Source organism: Oryzias latipes, chromosome 20 (assembly GCF_053564925.1).
Source record: "Oryzias latipes strain Hd-rR chromosome 20, Olatipes_Hd-rR_3.1".
Classification (NCBI taxonomy): domain Eukaryota; kingdom Metazoa; phylum Chordata; class Actinopteri; order Beloniformes; family Adrianichthyidae; genus Oryzias; species Oryzias latipes.
The window spans coordinates 14,186,525-14,204,286 of NC_136256.1; the positions used below are offsets into that span (position 1 = coordinate 14,186,525).

At 44.3% G+C, this 17,762-nt stretch overlaps 1 protein-coding gene across 2 annotated transcripts in view; it reads left to right on the plus strand.

Moving 5' to 3' along the window:
- Nucleotides 1-17,762, plus strand: part of adarb2 (adenosine deaminase RNA specific B2 (inactive)) — a 230,405-nt gene that overhangs the window by 144,774 nt on the left and 67,869 nt on the right. The window lies entirely within an intron of this gene.

Genomic DNA, 17,762 nt, shown 5'->3' on the forward strand with positions numbered 1-17,762 from the left:
AGCCACTCGACTTCCTACAGGGGCCTGTAATGACCAAAACAGCAGGCAATGCATCAACAAAAATCAAACTCCTTCCAACAGTTAATTAAGGAGGAAGGAGGAGCTAAAAATGTCTGAACAACCAGGCGTTTATCTGCTGTCACAAATTGGAGTGAAAGTACACATCCCATAAGTCTGTGCACCTACGTGTGAACAAGGCCGCTTAGGCAAAGACCGGATCTTTGCCGAACAATATTCGTTTGTTGGTCTGCTTAAATTTTAAATAGAAAAAGCTTGTAAATGAAGCCAGGAAATGAATCGTCCCGGCGCCTCCGAAAACACAAGAAATCTCAATCATAACCAGCCCGCCATTGTTGTTTGTTTGGGTATTTTTGTGTTTGAGGAGGTAAAATTAGGAGGGTGCTGTATTTTTGCAAAGTCCCCTGCTTCCCCATCTGTGGCTTCACAGAAAAAAAAGTAATTCAATCTGTTGCCTGAAGGAAATCAAAAAAGAAAAGAAAAAAGCAAATTGACAAACAAACCACTAAGACCAATTCCATGCTCATTTAGCCAAATATTTAAATAGCAATCAGAGCGAGGAAACCGGTTTCTTCGCAAACTTCAGAGAAATTGGAGAGCCTGAAGAAAGCATTGGCTGGATTGGCATGCACGTCAGCCGCTTAGCATCACCGCCACCACCGCCGCAGAGTTTCATCTCAGCCAAATCTGAAGCTGAGCAGATAGTCACACTGATTTTTTGACTTTCACCTTTGTCGCAGGAAGCGGAACATTAAATCCAAGACGTCCCGGTCATGGGCACACAGAAAGGGGAATGTGACACTTTAAATGGTCCCTTTACTGTCAAATTAAAACATAAAGGGATGTGCAAAACAGCACACTCCAGGGTTTTGAATGGAAACATCAATCCAAAACCTTTCATTTGAAGCTTTGTCAGAACATAATGAGCACCTTGTGGTTTGTGTTGACATTCTTTTTTTAACCTAGGAAAAAAGGAAAAAACTGGCCAGTATCCTTACCTTGAGCACAGCGTCAACCCAACAAACCTGCATGTTTGCCTGGAAGAAACTTTTCTTTTTTTTTCCTCCCTTTCTTCTGCCACGGTGCCTAAAAGGATTTTGAGAGGATTTGCTGCACCCGTTTAGTTCCAGAAAAGCACTCGATTGCGGAATTTCTTGAAAGTCAGCCGTGCTGTCTGCCATCCTCCAGAGACGTTTTAACTTCTATGGGTGAAAGATGAGCGCCGTGCATGAGAAATCCACGCATGCAGAGTGGATTGGAGGTGTGAGTAGTAGTCAGTATCACGCAGAGGCCTTAGGCTTCCAAAAACAAATGTTACTTCCTGTTGCCCGCATTGACTATATGAGAACTTGAATGAGTGTGTGTGATGTCAGCTGTAGAAAATGACTTACTTCCGGTTCCAACCAAAAAAAAGTCAATTCAGTCGTCATTTTTTGCAATACAGCGTTGGGACCAGACGATGTCAGTATCAGCCACATCCCTACTTCTTAAAAGTGGGCTTCGGAGAATCTGTCAATTAAATGTTTCCAAAGTTCAACGTGAAACTGCATCCTTTTTATTGAGACATCTGATTGGTCAATGTATAACTTGAATTAGTTGACTAAGTAATAGCTGTTTATTTCCTGAAAGAAGTCTATGGGATTTAGGCTTTTTGGAATCACTCAGTCCAGTTCTTATATACAGTCAGTGGTTGCCGGGCATTGATTGCAGGGGTCGTTGTTGACTTGCGGGCTGTACAAACACGTCAAGTTTTTAGGTTTATTCAAATTCCTCTGTAGTTGTACCTATTGCTGGATTATTGAGACAATGTCGGAAAACCTTTCTTGGAACAATCCCCAAATTTATCTCAAATTCTGAGCATGACTGGTTTATGATGAGTTGTCGCCATTGCCTCTATGGTGTGTTTCTAAGATATTAATAGTTCGAACTTACCACGTATTGATTATGCAATAACAGTCTCAATTATGCAAACGATTGCCAGACCGAAAGCTTTAGATGTTTGCACAGATCCATGAATCCAAGCATTAATCCTTATTGCTTGGATTCAAATACGTTCTGACATGATTAATCATGTAAAAAGTTGAAGAGTTATGGTAAATCAAAGAATATCAACACTGGAGTTTTGAAAAGTTTAGCGTCACAAACTCCCATCATGCCAACAGTCAGAATCTTCATAAAGTTGAGGAAATCAGTTTGTTACAGTGCAGAAAATAACCGCAGCACCGGTACGAGTGCATGTGACTGAGGTTTTCAGCAGCTGTGTCACACTGCCACTACATACTTTTTGGGTATTTTCCATAAATGTAATCTCAGTCTTTCGTGATTCGTGCGTGATATACGTAATTCAAAAGTGTTTTGTGTGTTTTTCATTTGTCGATGTCCGCAGATGTTCGTCGAGGGTTTGGGCTCTTTACGTGAGTTTAGTTTAGAGCTGTTCAGAATCTTTGGTCGGTTGAGAATTATGCCGTTCATTCGTCTTTTAAGTGTTTCATACACAATTATTACGTGAATCATATGCAATTGCGTGTGATTTCTGCGACAAAGTAAATTTGTGGCTTTCTACAACCATTCCACATATGTCTAACAGACTTTTCACACATATATCACCAATGTGTAATTTTCATATCGTTTATACCCTGGCTTCCTGTCCAGGGTGTCCCCTGCCCATAAGTGGCCGGGATAGGCTCCAACAGCCCCGTGACCCCGAAAGGGATAAACGGAAGAACATGAATGAATTGAATCAATGAATGTATACAGCGCATATATCAGGTTAAAATTACACAAGTGATGCATGAATCACTAATCGGTCACTTGACAGGTGTGTAAATCGGCCAACCTTTCACCTCTCCAGCAGTCTATACTGAGTGGGGGTCTCCCGCTCCTCTCTTCCGGGGAAGGCGGGTAGCTGGGAGGGAGCTGGGTACGGAGGGGACAGATGCTACTCTGGACGTGAGCCAGGCCCTTCTCGCAGATCCACCACCTGCAGGCTGCCTACTCTGGCGCCCGGCAGCTGACTTAGAACTGGTGGAGGAATCCAACTGTTATACTAAAATAAAGCTTAGAGAGGGCCCAAGGCGGGTGCTGACCATGGTGCTGACACGATATGATTTCTGCTCAGTGCTTCGCATGTCAAAGTGAGGAAAATGAATGAAGCGCAAGTTCACGTGTTCTTTGCTAGCTTTATTCATACTTATTCTGTGGTTTTAACATGGTTTTTTTGTGATACATCTGTGAAAATTTCACATAAAGAACTTTTCTCACTTTTTCCACGTATATTCACGTTAACCAGTTTTCATCTGTACAATATGTGCAAATTGTACGTATCGGCAGTGTGACATGCTGCTTTAGCAGGATCTACGTATATGATGGCTGAGCTTATGTGTTTTATTTAATAAAACAGAGGGGAAACTAAAAGTAAACAGCAGTTATAGGTTGACGTAAGGATAGTCTGACATTTGAAGGGAAGTGTCCTCATTGTCTGTGAAGTCATGAGCCTGGAACCTAGGATTTATAGAAATTCAACGACTGGACCAGAGCCAATAACTCCAGAATTCCCCCCGCCAATGAATAATTTCAACTATGTCTATTCGTCCTGAAACCTCCTGGCTTCACATCCACGCTCTGGACCGACGCTGGTGGACAGAACCGCCAAGAATATGAGCGCACATGATTCACTCTGCCGTAATAATAACTTCCAGCCTGCTCCTTCTCCATTTTTGGTCTAAGGGAATTTGCTTTATCAAGCCTGGCAGAAGGGAATCTTTGGGCCACAGTCAGCCTGACATTAACAGGCTATTTATCTTCCAGAAAGCGCTTTCATTCTCTATTTCTTCAATTAACCTTTTGTTATCCAGGGAAATCAAAAGACACTCCACTGTTCACACTCTTTATTCAAAGCTAAAGAAAGAAATGTCCATTTCTACCGGCACACGTGGGTAAAAGTTGACAGCTTTAACCCCACCCAAGGTCTTACTCTGAAATTCTATGAAGCAAAAAAAACGAAAGGAAGAAAAAGTTTTTCCTTTTTAACTTTTTTTTAATATGAGAACTGTGTTTATTTATAGAAAAAAAAAATATTTTTTGAGTTGCAGTCTTCCCATATTACCACATAATTTTCAGGGTCCCTCCTAAATTGTGTAGCAAAATGTCAGTGAAGGTTCTCCTTCATCCAAGTGACGTCAAGGCAACTCGACTTAAAGGGAATATTCCATGCTGTCCTTAAGCCTCTTGTAGTGAAAAATATCCATGTATATGATCATAAACTTTTTTTTGTATTGAATATTATTTTCCAAACCAGAAGTAAAACAACTCAATCTCTGAGGCACCGCCTTTCTCTCCTTGTGGGTGTTGGCCATTTCATTTCGTCAACCTAGAGCCGGCCTCGCCAGCATGTCTATGTCTTGCCCACGAAAACAAACAACATCAGAACTTTTGTGAAGATGGACGTGCATGCTGTGAATATAAAAGGAAAGCATTTTGCTAATCACCGTTGGCTGCACAGAGAAAGTGGGTGGGTGTGCTTGCCTGGGGGCGGTGCTGGCTGTGCAGACTGTTCACCTATTTACATCACAATGTGGATTGGGATTGTTGGTTCTTGAGGAAGTAACGTTGTAATAAAATTAAAAGCTCAAAAATTGATTTAGCATGATATAGACCCTTTAAAATCTTCATTGAAATGTTTTGCCACCCATTGAAGTAGTTTTATCAGTCTTTATTAAAATGAAACGACAGACACCCATATTGCCAGTTGTAAGTCTAAGTTTCATTGACCTTTGATCTTGAGAAGAGGCTACGAGCTTGAATTTCAAATCACTTTTAGTATTTACTACAAGTTTAAACTCCTCTTGAGATTCCAGTCAATCACCTCCAAACCCCTTGACCATCATCGGGAGGCTATTTGGGAATCTTCTTCTTTCTCTTTCGGCTTTTCCCATCAGGGGTCGCCACAGCGAATCATCGTCCTCCACCTCACTCTATCATGAACATCTTCTACCCTAACGTTAGCCAACTTCATGTCCTCTGTTAAGACATCCATATATCTCCTCTTTGGCCGTCCTCTTGCCCTCCTGCCAGGCAGCTCCATCTCCAACATCCTTCTACCAATATATCCACTATCCCTCCTCTGAACATGTCCAAACCATCTCAGTCTGGCTTCTCTGACTTTGTCCCTAACACAGGCAACATGAGCCGTCCCTCTGATGTACTCGTTCCTTATCCTGTCTAACCTGGTCACTCCTAAGGAGAACCTCAACATCTTCATCTCCGCTACCTCCATCTCAGCCTCTTGTCTCTGTCTCACTGCTACCGTCTCTAACCCATAGAGCAGATCTGGTCTCACCACTGTCTTGTACACCTTTCCTTTGAGTCTTGCTGGCACTCTTCTGTCACACAACACTCCTGACACTTTCCTCCACCCGCTCCAACCTGCCTGCACTCGCCTCTTCACCTCTTTTCCACACTCCCCATCACACTGAACTGTTGACCCCAAGTACTTAAACTCCTGCACCTTCTTCACCTCAGCCCCCTGTAACCTAACGCTTCTACCTTGATCCCTCTCGTTCAGACACATGTATTCTGTCTTACTATGACTGACCTTCATGCCTCTTCTTTCCAGAGCAAACCTCCACCTCTCTAGCTGTTCCTCCACCTGCTCTCTACTCTCACTGCAAATTACAATGTCATCTGCAAACATCATTGTCCAGGGAGATTCCTGTCTTACCTCGTCTGTCAGCCTGTCCATCAGCATAGCAAACAAAAAAGGACTCAAAGCTGATCCTTGGTGTAGTCCCACCTCCACCTTGAACTCCTCTGTCTGACCTACAGCACATCTCACCACCGTCATACTTCTCTCATACATGTCCTGAACTACTCTGACATACTTCTCTGCCACTCCAGACGACCTCATACAGTACCACAGCTCCTCCCTCGGCACCCTGTCATACGCCTTCTCTAAATCTACGAACACACAATGCAGCTCCTTCTGACCATCTCTGTACTTTTCCATCAACATTCTCAAAGCAAAAATGGCATCAGTGGTGCTCTTACGGGGCATGAAACCATACTGCTGCTCACAAATCTCCACCTTCTTCCTAAGCCTGGCTTCCACTACTCTTTCCCACAGCTTCATTGTGTGGCTCATCAACTTTATTCCTCTATAGTTGCTGCAGTTCTGCGTGTCACCCTTGTTCTTAAAGATCGGGACCAGAACGCTTCTCCTCCATTCCTCAGGCATCTTCTCACTCTCTAAAATCCTATTGAACAACCTCGTTAGAAATTCCACTGCTGTCTCTCCTAAGCACTTCCATACCTCCACAGGTACGTCATCAGGACCAACGGCCTTTCCGCTCTTCATCCTTTTCAGAGCCTTCCTAACCTCATCCTTTCCAATCTCTGCTACTTCCTGCTCCACAACAACCACATCTTCCTCCCTTCTTTCCCTGTCATTTTCCACGTTCATCAGCTCCTCAAAATACTCCTTCCATCTTTTCTGTACACTCTCCTGGGTTGTTAGCACCTTTCCATCTCTGTCCTTTATCACTCTTACCTGTTGCACGTCCTTCCCATCTCTGTCTCTCTGTCTGGCTAGTCTGTACAAGTCCTTCTCTCCTTCCTTTGTGTCTAACCTGTCATATAGCTCATCATAAGCTTTTTGTTTGGCCTTTGCCACCTCTCTCTTCACTCTACGCTGCGCTTCCTTGTACTCCTGTCTACCTTCCTCAGTCCTTTCTACATCCCACTTCTTTTTAGCCAACCTCTTCCTCTTCCTCTCCCTCTTCCTCTTCCTCTTCCTCCTCCTCCTCCTCCTCCTCAAATAGGGAGGCTATTTGGGAATCAATATTGAAATTACTCATTGGAGAACTGTGAACTGTGTTAGCGTGGCGAGCTCGCAAAAGTGTTGCTACCCAGTTGCTTGCACATTTTTTTACCACAGTATTGTGAAATCGTTGGGTGAATGCAATGAATCGTTGGGTGAATGCAAACAATATGACATACAATATAAACATGTAAGGAATGTTTCCCTAAAAATGCTGCTCATGCCCGCTTGACACTGAAGGCTGCGCTGCTGACTGTAAGGAATGTGGACACAGTCAATGAAAGACCTCTGTTGCTAAGGAAATCCAAAAAATTACTTTTGCAGATTCTTCTAAAAATTACATAGGCAGTTCGTCATCACCAGGCGACCGAAATATAAAATGGTTGCTATGGAGATAAAACCAACAGAAAAGCTGCCATTTTCAAGAGATTATTTTTGTCTATCCACTTGTCATGCAGTTAGTCACAGAGTTTGGGGGGATGGTGGCAACTGCAGACCATTCTATATTCTCGAGGCTTTAATGTACATTCAACTGTCTCACAAATGACTGAAAATGATTAATTGAAAGATGTATTTTAAGTCTTTTGTAGCTCTTCCAAATTCTGTGACTCAGATCTGAGGACACAGTGTCACCGCTGCACATTTACTGAATAGAGGTTAATAAATGATCCCTACCTCTTCCATGTCTGTGGTTCCTAAACCTTTAATCGAGGCCTCGGTAGCTTCTAATTGTGTTAGCCTTTATCAAAAACCAGACACCATGATGCAGTCCTTCAAGTCCATCCACAGCACTCCAGGAACCAGAAAGCAAGTTTGCCTAATTAAGGTCGGATGAAGTGAGAGGGTACTGGAAAAATCCTGACATCCATTTTGACCGAAAGGAATCATCGCCCCGCTGTTTCAGGTCCTGATTGGCCACTTCACGTCTAGTGGTGACCACGGAGAAGCCGCAATGCTGCCAAGTCTGCTTGAGAGCTGAAACAGAGGCTGAAAAAAAAAAAAAAAACTGACAGAACATGTGTCAGAGGGGATATTTTTGTGTGTTGCACAAAAAAAACAACCAATCGCTCGTATCATCAAAGACCAAATGCAGGTGCATTTTGAAATGTGAAAGCAGGAAGAGAGACACACGGAGCGGTCAAGTGGAGTAATTTCCCCGCCTCCACCGCCGCAAATTGAATATGATTTCAGACACGTGAAGGTGACCCCTGTCAGCAGCTGAGCCTCTCCCAGATTGTTTTCTTTGTGTAATCTCTCCCTCTTTTAATCTGTCTCAATATAAACAGCTGTGACAGGCTGATCATTAATTAATATTGCCACAACAAATTAGTGACAGCGATCGCCTGGCAGAGCCACCCCCCCCCCCCGTCTAAGATAGGAACCCTCCCTCTCAGGGAGAGAGGAGGTGTGAACAGCACATTAGAGAGGAGTTGATTAACAGCTTCGGAGACCTTGCAGATAGCGTTGCACCCGCAGCATGTGGATAGTGATGGCGACAGATACACTGCATAGTGACAGCTCCTGCAGGGGGGGGTCACTGGCAGGGAAGCCCGTGATTATCTCTACAAGTGGCGCAGAACAAACGTGCTGATAAAACAGGCGCATCCATCACCGCCTCAGATACAGTCACATAAAGCGCCTCGAGTGGCTGTAAATTGTTCCTTTGGGCAGTAAATCTCAGAGGGGGTAGTTTCCCTAAAAATGCTGCTCAAGCCCGCTTGACACTGAAGGCTGCGCTGCTGCCTGCCAGAAACAGTTTTTTGCAAAGTTTTAAGGAAACAACTGATTGTTGGGGGAAAAAACGGGAAAAGTGTTGCAGATCCTGTAACGTTTAGTGAATTCTGCAAACCACCAGGTTTAAGTCAATGTCTGTTTTCTGATCATTGACTTTATAGGAGAAATGGACGAGTTAGTGTGACGTCACCCTTAGAAATTGCCTTGCTTCCAAACTGACTTAACCAAATTAAGTCATTTCAGTCGCCGTTTTTCCTGATATGGACACCGCCATGTTATAACCAGATGTCGTCCATTAACAGTAGTTGGTCCAATTTGGTCAACATGGGTTTATGCAATTCAGACACCATGCTCTCTGCTTTTCAACCGAATTTGCCGAAAAAAAGTATCAACATTTTACAAAGTTTATTTATGACTTGATTGGGTTCTCATATTTGTCTCCTAACAGACTCCAAACATATGTTGTTCAGCTTCCGGCAAATCCCTGCAGGGTTTGCCGGATCACTGATTGACACAGGTGATTTGGCAAAGAATCTCCCTCCCTGTCAGAACCCTGTATTTTACCCGGGCTGGGGACCAGCACAGGGAGACTCAGACTTAGGCCCCTTTGTAGTTACATAGTTAGGTAGTAGCGCAAAGGGTCTTACCCATTTCCAACCCCTCACTGCTGTGTGTTATCATTTTGGCATTTTTCATCAGCGGAAACTGAGAGCAGCTAGGGGCCATTTTTGGGAGGAGTTCCAGACACTTCCAACAACTCTAACAAAGACTAAATGATTTACTTGGCACCTATTTGTTCAAAATGTAGCAGTGTTAGAAAAAATGCCTGTTAAAACATTTCAAAATAAAATAGATATATTATTAAATGTCTGTTTAAATGCTGCACTGCATGACCTGCACCTACAGATCAGCGAGCAGCAGACTGCACACCCAGACGCATTTCTCATCATGGCTGGGGTTTAATCACGCAGACCCCAAAAGTGTGTTCCCAAAACTTTATCAATACATCAACTTTCCAACACGTGGAGACAATATACTGGACTGTGTTTACACCTCACAGAGAGGAGCCTACAAAGCCCTCCCCCTCCCCCACCTTGGATCTTCAGACCACATCACTGTGATGCTAATGCCTGCACACAGACCCCTAGGAAAAGTGGCAAGACCGGTTAGGAAAAGCATACGGGTGTGGCCAGAGGGGTCCTCAGAGGCTCTCCAGGACTGTTTCAGCTCCACAGACTGGAACATGTTCAAGCAGGCTGCAACAAACAACAACACCACAGACCTCCAGGAGTACTCAGAGACTGTTACTGCCTACATCGCCAAGTGTGTTGATGATGTCACAGTAACTAAGACCATCACAGTCCGGGCAAATCAGAAGCCGTGGCTAACAGGAGAGGTCTACAGACTCCTGAAGGTCCGTAATGCTGCCTTCAGAGCTGGAGACGAGGTGGCCTTGAGGACAGCTAGGGCCAACCTGACCCGCGGCATCAGAGAAGCCAAGAGACAATATTCCAGGAGGATCGCCCATCACTTCAGCGACAGCAGAGACACCCAGAGCCTGTGGCGTGGACTTCGGACCATCACAGACTACAAACCTCCTCCACAGACATGTGACAGCTCCATCTCCCTGCTGAACGATCTGAACTCCTTCTACGCTCGCTTCGAGGCAGCGAACAGCACAACGGCCCAGAAAACTCCACCCTCTCCTGGTGACCAGGAGTTGTCGCTGTCTTCAGACAGCGTGAGGAGATCCCTCAGCAGGATCAATCCACGGAAAGCCCCAGGACCAGACAACATCCCTGGTCGGGTGCTGAGAGACTGTGCGGGTGAGCTGGCTGATGTCTTCACAGACATCTTCAACATCTCTCTGAGTCAGGCTGTCATCCCCACATGTTTCAAAGCGACCACCATCATACCCGTCCCAAAAAAGCCATCTCCCTCCTGCCTTAATGACTACCGTCCGGTTGCTCTGACCCCCATCATCATGAAGAGCTTCGAACGGCTAGTCATGCGGCACATCAAGTCTGCCCTGCCCCCCTCCCTGGACCCATTTCAGTTTGCTTATCGGTCCAACCGCTCAACAGAGGACGCCATCTCAACTGCTCTTCACTCCGCACTCACCCACCTGGAGAATAAGGACTCATATGTCAGGATGCTGTTCATTGACTTCAGCTCAGCATTCAACACCATCATACCCCAGCAGCTCACTCACAAACTTGCTCAGCTGGGGCTCAACACACCTCTGTGCAACTGGCTGCTAGACTTCCTGACGGGGAGACCACAAGCAGTGCGAGTCGGCAGCAACACATCCAGTACCATAATGATGAACACAGGGGCTCCCCAGGGATGTGTGCTGAGCCCCCTCCTCTTTACCCTGCTGACCCACGACTGCGCCCCGACACACAGCTCCAACATTTACGTTAAATTTGCCGACGACACCACAGTGGTGGGTCTCATCAGGAGCGGAGATGAGACAAACTACAGGAGTGAGGTGAACCACCTGGCTGGTTGGTGCAGAGACCATAATCTCCTCCTGAACGTGGAGAAGACGAAGGAGATGGTGGTGGACTTCAGGAGAGTGCACACTCAGCATGCTCCTCTGACCATCAACAACACTACGGTGGAAAGAGTGAGCAGCACCAAGTTCCTGGGTGTGCACATCACAGACAACCTCTCCTGGTCCGAGAACATCGCATCACTAGCTGGGAAATCACAGCAGCGTCTCTACTTCCTCCGTAAACTCAAGAAAGCAAATGTCCCTCCCCCCATCATGCACACGTTCTACAGAGGCGCTGTGGAGAGCATCCTCACCAGCTGCATCACGGTGTGGTATGGCGCCTGCAACGCGTCCTGCCGGAAGTCCCTCCATCGCATCGTGAGGGCAGCTGAGAGGATCATCGGTGCCCCCCTCCCCTCCCTCCAGGACATCTACAACACCCGCCTGACCCGAAAAGCCCTCTGCATTGCAGCTGACCCCACCCATCCATCCAACAGCTCCTTCAGTCTGCTTCCATCTGGGAGAAGACTACGCAGTCTTCAGGCCAGGACCAGCAGACTCAGAGACAGTTTTCTCCTCCAGGCTGTCAGGAAGCTGAACTCTCTCCCAGCCCTGCCCCCCCTCCCCTCCTGCTGCCCTGTTGCCCTCCTGCTCTGCTGAACTCTGACACACATACGTCACCTACCTCATCAGCACTGACTGCACCTTCCACCAGTCCTCTAGTGCCGTTAAAAAACTAAGTAACTGTACTTCAGTCACTTTATTCTCTAGTCACTTTATTCTCTCCTCATTGTCTTACTTTTATTTTTTTATACTATTTATATTTAGGCCTCTACTACTATTTATAGTTGTTTATTGTGCAATTTGAAGGTGTCTCCCCGTTTAAACTGAAGATGAAGAGAAAACGCAATTTCAATTTCTATGTATGTGTCAACATTGTAGATCTTGACAAATAAAGTTACTTGACTTGACTTGACTTGACTTTTATTAGAATCAAAAATAAAACCAAAAGTACAAACCAAAATCACTGTTACATTGGCTGAAATGAAGCAAACATTGAACATTAGTACATTTCTCAGTTCTTATTTCCTCTGTAAATATTAATTGAAAAGATATTTCCACAAAAGGAGCCTAGTTGAGGTTGTTAAACAGTATTTTATCTCAGTCTTTACACGAAGGAACAAAAGAAACAAAAAAAACATAAAAACACAGTTATGAAGAAAAGTGTGGTTCAATCACAATCCCTGCTTCCTGCAGCAGATCAAGAGAAAAGCAAATGAGCTGAACATTTTTAAACTTTTTTCACCCACCAGAAATCCTAGCGACATAAAAAATGACTGCAGTGATTGTCCATAATGTTTTTTTTTTTAAAACCATCCAGTAGGCTTATTAGAAATGGCAGCTTTTAAGGCAAAGCTAAGTAACTTTATTTCTAAACCAACTTTAATTAAATGTAGCTTTTAGTGCATTTGTACAAAATCAGTTATGGTTTGGTAATCACTGAGCAATTTAGTGGTATTTTAGCATGCAGAGAAAAATGTCCTTTTGAGCTTTTTTTAAACTGTAATAAAATGAGTATAACGACTTTGAGCACGTTTGTAACCCTTGTGCTATCTTGTGGGGTCAAGATGACCATTGACGTGTTCTCCCTGCCATAACAAAGGTGGATAAAGGTGAAGAAGATTTCATGTCATCGATGGAAACCAGTGAAGATCACAAATCATTGAAGAAAAAAGGTTCAGCGCACTGTCTAGTGGGTCTAGTTGACCCAACTCCCAACGTCAAAGTGCCTAGGATAGCACAAGGGTCAAACACGCATGCCTCGTGTGTACGTAGTACAGATTTCAGTTTCATTTGAAAGCAAGTGCAACCCGTTTTGGGTTTTTTTGCTGTTTGAGCGGCAGTCTGCATCCAGTGAGTCTTGCTTTGTGTTTTTTTAAGCAGCTTTTGCTGTCAGTATGAAGCACCTTCCTCCACTGGTGTGCAAAAGTAACATGATCTCCTGGATCCTCACTCTGCCCTTTTTCCAGCTACTTAACTCATCACTTGGTATTTAAGAAAATATATATATATATAAAAAAGCAAGAGACTGATTTCTGTGTGAAACTACAGAACAATAACGTTTCCCTGTCTGAACGGGAGCAGGCGAGAACGTGGAAAGGTTAGAATCATCCTCATCTGTCTAATATGTATGCAAAATATGACCTATGAGGCTGCAGGCTGTTCGCTCTAATGTACCGCGTCAGCATGCGGGTTTGTGGGAAAATCCCTGAGCAGGGAGGAAATGAAATAGGGTTGGTGGGGTCAAGTCACCTTGCTTATACACTAAAACGCCCCTGTAATCTATTCCAAAGAAGTGTGGCGTTACCGCGTGCACCCCCACAGTAGTCGCAGCTACTAAGTCTTCATTCTTTATGACAGTCGTTCTTTCCACCACCACCCCCCCCCCTTCCCTCCAGCTCCCTAAACAGCCTCTAGCTGTGAGCCAAGCATGGCTATAATCGTTCCTGAAGAACCTCTCACACTTCATTAAAAGCATAATCAAGTTCATTACGATTTCATAGGCGTTCAGGTAGCAAATGGCTTCGGATAAATCATGACTATTGGTCCTGTGCGGCGGCCATGTGTAGGTTTATCTCTGGCTTTCAGGCTGGAGAGTGAGAAAGATGAGGGAGGGGCTTGGATGTCTGGCCTCTAAATGACCTTCCAGCCTAAGGCGCTGGGCCGTACGGTCATACGCGTTGAGCAACACGATTGTACGTCTGGATGGTTGACGAAGTGCAGTGAAAAACATCAAAAGATGCTTCAGAGTCAGATCACTTTAACCCTTTAACACCACAGATGTCACCACCTACGCCTAAACAACACAGATTTATGGGATTTTTTTTTCTAACTTGTCCTGTTGAACAGAGAGCTGAAGGCCACTAGCGTTGGAGATATTTTACTTCTACAATAGGGGGTTCTGGATCTTCTGTCACACAAGGTGCATATTTTTACAAACCCCTTTTGTATATCTAAATTTTCTTTTGTTGGATTGGATGGAAAAAAGTAAGAGGAAAGAAGAGAGAGGGATGTTAGAGAGGGGGGGGGGCTCAAAAAAGGGTGGGATGGAGGTTAAGGAAATAGGAGGATGATTACAGAAGTTTGGGGGGGGGGGTAGAATCATAAAGCAACAAAGTGCTGGAAGTTTACCATCATTGCTTTCAGGTGTAAATGTTGGTCTAAAGGGTCGGGGCCTGTCCACACACACTTAAAAGTTACAAACAAACCTTTTTGGCTCCAACAATTTTCACATACAAACATGTCAACATGTACACAATACAACTACAGTTCACACACATGCATACAAACCAACACATGTGAAGCATTTTATTCAGTCACACAAACTGTTTGTGCAAAGGTGAGCTGACACCTGTGCTCGAGTGAGTGTTTATGTTCTCCTGGGGTGGATGATGGCATGTAAAAAGAAGGGGGGAGAGTGTCCAGTTATCCCCACACCAAGACCCCAACCGAAGCAGCAGTGGTAGTCAGGACCCCCAACACCCATACGGTGTAGCAGATGGAGGAAATCTGCCTGCCAGGCTATCACGTCTGCCACCCAGGCCAGGGTCAGCAGGACCGCTACAGGGGCCCCCACTGCCAGAGAGCAGGGCGGCACAGGAGCACAGAGAGTGCAAACTCCAGCCCAATCAGAATAATAGCCCCCCCCCCGGCCTGCCCTGGTGGGGCCTCAGCGTATGGCCCCACCCCCAGTGAGCCTCCCTCCCCCACAGACACAGAGAAGCAGCCCACCACCACCCGGTGGTTCTGGGCATCCAACCCAGGGGTGTGGGGATTGTATCAAGTGTGACGCGCTTTACGCTCCAGGCAGCCACCCACCCCACGGGAGGTCCAGGAAGTCTGCTGTAAATATTTTAATTGCATAAACAGTTGAAAAGTTATGGTAGTTGAAAAAGTGTAAACAGCTGGTGCTAAAGCTCCCTCACATCGCCTTTGAGCTTCGGATGTTTGTTTGAGTTGAAATCAGAACATTTGATGGATCCTGTTTACAACTACCAAGATCTGGAAGTTAGCGAAGTCTTCACATCGCAAACCAAACTTCTTTATCTATACATAGCGACTTGTTTTTGCCATTAACGTAGAAAGATGCATATGAATCCACCAAATATTGTTGCAAAGGTCCTCCCTTTCTTTAACCCTTCTAGCAGTTTTTCTGCCAAACGTCAATGTTTGTGGGTAATTTAGCTCATGCTTGAATAAAAGGGCAGAATGAGGTCAAAAAGGAGGCTGCAGCAAACACAGATTAATTTCAAAGTTGTATTTCAGTCTGGGAGAGATTTCACACACAGATTAGCTCGTTGTTAATATTGGTATTATTGTAATTAACCGTGCAGAAACAGTTCGAAATTGACTGTGGTGTCTTAGCACGAACAAAACATCTTGCTTTTCATAATTTGCATTAGACTTGTTTACAGTCAGGACCATAAATATTTGGACAGAGACACATTCTTTCTAATTTTGTGTCTGTACATTACCACAGTGAATTTTAAATAAAACAACTCAGAGGCCATTGAAGTGCAGACTTTCAGCTTTTATTTCATGGGTTGAACAAAAAGATTGCATAAAAATGGGAAAAACTGAAGCATTTTTTAAACACAATCCCTTCATTTCATGGGCTCGTAAGTAATTGGACAATTGACTTCCATGCTATTGCATGGGCAGGTGTGGGCAATTCCCTTGTTATGTCATTATGAGTGAAGCAGATAAAAGGCCTGGAGTTGATTAGAGGACTCGTGCTTGCATTTTGAAGATTTTGCTGTGAACAGACAACATGCGGTCAAAGGAGCTCTACATGCAGGTGAAAGGAGCCATCATTAATCTGAGACAAGAGAAAAAAACCATGCCAGAAATTGCTACAGTATTAGGAGTGGCAAAATCAACAGTGTGGTGCACCCTGAGAAAGAAAGAAAGAACTGGTGAACTCAGCAACGCAAAAAGACCTGGACGTCCACGGAAGACAACAGTGGTGGATGATCGCAGAATCGCAGAAACAAAATTAGAAGAAATGTGTCTCTGTCCAAATATTTATGGTCCTGACTGTATATTTTAACCGTAAAAATTTCTAAGTGGACAAGTAGATCACAAAAAGTTAAAAGGCCACTTTTATCTTTATCTAGTTTTGTCCTAGAGAGGCTGTCTTAGTTTTTAGTCAAAGTGAATGTTGGCTTTTGGTCTTTTTCGTACAGCATCTACTATTCCAAAAACTAAAGACTTTGAACCAGAAGCATAATGCAGACACCGAGAGGCCAAAAAAAGGCCCTGAAATGTCAAAAGGCACCCAGTACTTACTAAAAAATCCTTTTACAAGTGACAGTTTGACAGATAAACAAATGGTCAGAAGAAAAACCCCAGTGGTATTTTTACTTGCATCCTTAAGGTAAACATACTAAGCACATTATTCTAAGTTGCTCAACTTTTTTATGAACAGCAAAAGCTATCTGCTAACTTCCAAAGTCAAGATGGGGTATTAGATTATGTTATCTCAATTAACAAAATAACATCCATCCATCCATGCTCAGAATTTGAAAAATCCCTTTCAGGCATCCCCGAGCTCCTTACATTCCACACTTTTAAAAAGGTCTTATTGTAATACTACTTGTGTAAATCATCATTTTACTGTTCATGTTGGTAACAGTGTCACTGCATAAGATAATTGTTTTAGTCCCTGTTTTGGTCTGTCGTTTGCCTGTTAAAAGTCCCACTCTGATCATTTTTTGATCCATCTCAAAAGCGTACCCAGTGGTCTTTTTATTATGATTTATCCAGTCTCTAAAGCCTGTGTCATTTTCTACGACATAGTTTTGGCAGAGTGGCAGGAGTTTATTAGAAATTCCCCTTTAAGTTGCTGAGAGATCTCTGTTTACACACTCTCCCTCTTGCTTACAGCCACTCACACCCCCAACCCAACATTACTGAAACATTACAAAAATGCCGAGAAATACTGAAGCTATCCAGCCGTACAGTTTTGAGCCAGAAACCAGCTTGGATGAGGAAAACAAAGACGTTCATGGATCTATTTGTCTGCGAGTGGATGCATCAGAATAGAGCAGAGCAGGAAGCTTGTGGACCGCCCAATATACGTCATGAAAAAAAAGCCACAAAAACATGTAAAAAACATCAAAAACACAATTCTTATCGGAGTGTGTCTTTAATGGGAAATGAAGATGTTACAACAGAGAGTGTGGTGCTGATAATGCTGTGACCTGCAGTGACCTCAGCCTTTGCTGTGCAGATTTTTTACAAATAAAACCTTTGTCGCAACATAATTAGCAGAAAACCGGAGTTGGCTCTCTGATAGACCTAAGGTTAACAATAAAAGCGGGGGGGGTTTACAAGTAAAAATCTTTTCACACGTGCTGTTTGTGACTTTGTTGGAGTGGAGGGGGTTGTGGGAGGTGAGGATGGATGGTCTGCAGTGGGGAAATAAGAAAAAAACCTCGGCGGAACAAAAGACCTTCAGGATTAATTAGGTGTCAAAATGGTTGCAGGGCACAACTAGGGTGGGGGGCGAGGGGGGAGACCTGGCGTCCTCAGCCCTCATATATCAGCCGGTGAGTATAACAGCAGCATGCTAGTTAAGGCGGACGCGGCGCCTGAAACCACTGTCCACCGGGTTATGGATGGGGCCCGCTTTCCATC